The following is a 4,159-nucleotide window of genomic DNA, read 5'->3' on the forward strand; positions in this document are numbered from 1 at the left end:
CGGAGTGTCTCCACTTTAAGGCTTTTAAAAAATACCCTCTGTCATATTGTTATAATAGTTATACATGAAGTATTTGAATTTCACCTTTTTCCCCCCTGGTCTTCTAAGTGCCTGGTTTACTTTGCTCTTCATATTCTGTGTTTTTAAATTTAATTCTACCCAAGTCTCCATATTTTTCCATACCATGCTTTGCTGGATTTAAATGATTTGTACTTGTCAATGTTGCAGTCATCCTTTGGGCATTTGGCCTCTCTATGTGCCTTGTGAAGTATCCTATACTCTTCAGGATAAAGGGTGGGGGTCATGGAATCTGTGACTTGCTATTTCTGGCAGCTCAGCCTCACGAGCTGTATTCATGGGAATTCAAGAACCTGATTTCTGGAGGTCACCTCACTACCTAACTACATTACTGTGGAAGATTCTTATTGGAAACGAGCTGTTAGTGCAGAAATATCCTTAATTAATAATGCTGAGTGAGTCTGCAGCCAGCCAAGATACGATTATGGAAACATTTGTAAAGGTTGTGTGACCTACAAAATAAACTTCCTAAATATTTTTTAAAAACTCCCAGGGCCTGGATTAATTTGTAGTTCATAAGCACAATGATTGGACGTTCATGCTGTTTTGTGACGTGTGCCTCCCTCAAACGTTGCTACAACCTTGGCACATTATCTATCTACCATGAGGAAAAAGAAGAAAAAAAGAAAAAATACTTACAGGGCTTGGGATGCATGAAATTTATATGTATGTAGTATATGTATGGTATATACTCTATATACGTACTCTATATGCTATTGATATATATTGTGTATTATATATAGTATATACTATATATGTCTATATATACTATATATGTAAATACAAACCACCATAAATATACTATGTATTTACACATATGTACATAGTATTTACTATATATAGTACAAATATATGGTACATATGACATTTATATCTATATATCATGTATGTGATATGTAGGTATACACATACATGTGTGTGTGTGTGTATATATATATATATATATATATATATATTATAATTTCCTTCTCCTAGGTATCTTTAGGGGGATGACTCTTTCTTTCCAGGTCAGCCTTGAATATAAGAGTAGTAGATGGTCACTAATGGGGTGATTAACTTGTGTGACCCTATAAACATTTCCCTCAGACCTACCATGGAGCCTCAAATTCTGTCAGTTGGGTTTTATTCCTTTAAGTTCTGAAGACTTTTTGACAATATTCTTATGTACCAATTAAAATTTAGATGTTCTTGGGAACACGTATCAGCTATAACCTGCTTGAAAAGATAAGGGAAGGGGTAAAGGGGTGTCAGATGACCATTAAATAATAGCAAATCCTGGCAAACAGTTCAGGTGGATTCCTGGATTTAGTAGCGGGACATCTGGGGGTGGGAGATGGGGCTCACGGACAAAAGAGGTGGAAGGACAGTGTTAAAGACAAGTTCATCTACTCAGTTTTGCAGAAGTCTGGCTCAGCCCCACGTTTGTATGTGATTGGTGTTCACCCTGTCAGACAAGTGTTTGGATGGTCTCTGAAGGGAGGGAGTATAATAACTTTTCTCTCCAAGTTAACAACCAGAACTTTCACACATCCAAATAAACAACCTTCCAGGCCAAACATCACTTTAGTTTATAGGTAGATGTCAGTGGTAGAGCTAAAACATGACTTTAGAAGATTTCCTGTTGGAGGGTCTGACAGAGGATCTGGAGGATGGTTTTGCTGGTCTGGGCCAATAAATGCTCTTCAGTATTTTCCCCAGTGGATCTGTTGAGTTTGAATTCTTCACATAAAAGGAATTTAATGTGTTTCCTTGAAAGTAAAATGGCCAGGATAAGACAAGGCTCAAGGAAGTAAAAACTTTCCATTATCTATTGGGTTCAATGGTGATTGGGTAGATGACAAAATCTTTAAGTACTACTCTAAGTCTGCCTCATTTTCACCCTTTGTGATGACCTAGTTACCTTTGTTAGCAAAGTTGATAATTCTACTTTTCCCTCAACACTGTTAATGAATACCAGGCGATCTCTTTCTTTTGGTCAGTCTTATCCTACACTTGCTTTCCAGTAATGTATGTCATCCCTGTGATGTCCAGGCTCCAGACTTAGTATCTCCTAAGCCCTCCCCAGCCTTTTAAAAAAATTTCCTGTTGGCATAACATATTGACCAGACCAAAGGAAAAGGAGTCAAAAAGTAATGAAGATAATAAGTACCTGTTATGTAGCCAGGTACTGTGTAGAGTTATTTACACACTTTATTTCATTTAGTCCTCAAAGCAGTGTTGTAAGAGAGATATTATTGTAACCATTTTTATAGGTGTGTAAATTTTAGCTAAGATGGATTAAATAACTCTTAACCTTCCACTGTGAGAAGCTGAGATTTAAACCTATGTATCACTTGAGTCTAAAGTCAGTTTGGGGTTATAATCTCAGCTCTACCCATTGGCTACCTATTGGTAATGCCTAACAATTCCATTTTTTCATAGGTAAGCATATATGGAAATACACCACTTTTGATGTGCCTAATACTGAAACATTTTCATGGGGTTTATAATAAAAATGCATGAAACAAGGCAGCTAAAATAATTTAAAATATTATAGAGCAGTAGTTTTCAACTGATGACCATTGGGATCTAGAGTCACCTGTGGGTAGAGGATTTTTGAGGGAGGCTTAGTTGGAAGGGCTCTGAGCTCTGTTCTTAATATTTCTACTTTTATCTGTTTTATGTATCAAGATTCCAAGTAATAATTTTTTTTCAAACCAAAAATTCCATTGCTTTAAAAACAAAAAGGTTTCTAAGTCTTGATTTGTTATAATGTTGGAGAGATTTATGTTAGGAATTTGGGATGTCAAAGTTAGAGCCACAAGGTTGACTGAACTTTCTGGCAACTTCTGAGGAAAAAGAACCATGTTTGTTTATAGAGTTGCCATTATCTTATTTAGAAAAGAAAAAAAAGGGAGGGAGGGCAGAACAGACAAACCAATATGGCAAGGCAAACTTTTTCTTGTCATTAATTGCAGGAGGAATTTATGTTGTTTTTTTTATATGAGGGGCATGTTGGACAGTAGTGGTTTCAATCATGATTTTACATAAGATCTTGTTTTGATGGGTTTTTCTTTTAACAATTTTTGATGAAACCTAAAAACATAATATTAATTGAAGAGCATTCTTTTGGGAAGCTGACAAAATAAGGTATATAAAATTGGCATACTAAGCTGCCTACCCTGTTTCCTAGGGTTATTGCTGAAGCTCAGAGAGCTACCTTGTGTTGACAATGTTTGGAAATCTGTCAGAATCACCTAACTTTTATATAGTTACATTATATGATTACATTATAATCATAAATATTATAGAGCTCCTACTGTGTGCCTGGTGTTGTTCTAGGTTCTGGGAATGAGCAAAGCGAATCCCTGTAGGTTAGATGTTAGTTGTTTACCCACATCTTTTGCAAATTATGTATTTAGTTATCTCTACCTACTTTGAAAGATAAGTTGGTTCCACAAATAAATTGAGTGGGGCTGCTCTCATAACATGGAATCCTTGAGCCTTCAAGTTGGAAGGGTTTATAGAAGTTAGTTATTTGGCTCATCCTGCCAAAATAAGGCTCCCTCTTCCAGAATTCCTGAGGAAGGGCACCAGAAACTCCTCAGGTATTTCTAATTCACATGTAGTCCAGTCTATTATTAGACAACTTTAGATTTTAGAAAATTTCTTCTTTGTGTCAAATAGCCTGGAAGATTGGAAAACAGTTGTAGAGATGGATGTTAGAAAATCCTCTATGTTCTTATGTTGATCACTTTGCCTTTTTAATTTCTGCTCATTGACACTAGAGAACCATGAGGGAAAGAAACTTGCCACCTTTTCACTTGATAGCCCTTGAATTTAAAGATGTCTACGATGTCATCTCTGAATTTTTTTTCGTTTATAGGCTAAATATTTCCAGTTCTTACGTTTTTCATTTAAGATAATTTCCAGATATCATCTTGGTTGCCTTTGTCTGTATACATTGTTTTGACAATGTCCCATTTAAAATGTAGCATTCAGAAGTAAATATAGTGTCCTAGGCCTGGCCTGCCTAATGTATTAAATTTCATTCTGAAGAATTTATTTTTCATTTTCATTTTCTTTTCTTTTTTTTCAAAGC

General features: G+C 35.6%; 1 non-coding gene across 1 annotated transcript; it reads left to right on the forward strand.

Moving 5' to 3' along the window:
- Nucleotides 1-578: 578 nt before the first annotated feature.
- Nucleotides 579-682, forward strand: LOC144224739 (small nucleolar RNA U13). The gene has a single exon (XR_013333128.1). It is a non-coding gene; the product is annotated as a small nucleolar RNA U13 (small nucleolar RNA).
- The last annotated feature ends 3,477 nt before the right edge of the window (nt 683-4,159 follow it).

The sequence above is a fragment of the Crocuta crocuta genome, unplaced genomic scaffold, assembly GCF_008692635.1.
Source record: "Crocuta crocuta isolate KB4526 unplaced genomic scaffold, BGI_CrCroc_1.0 scaffold222, whole genome shotgun sequence".
Lineage (NCBI taxonomy): Eukaryota > Metazoa > Chordata > Mammalia > Carnivora > Hyaenidae > Crocuta > Crocuta crocuta.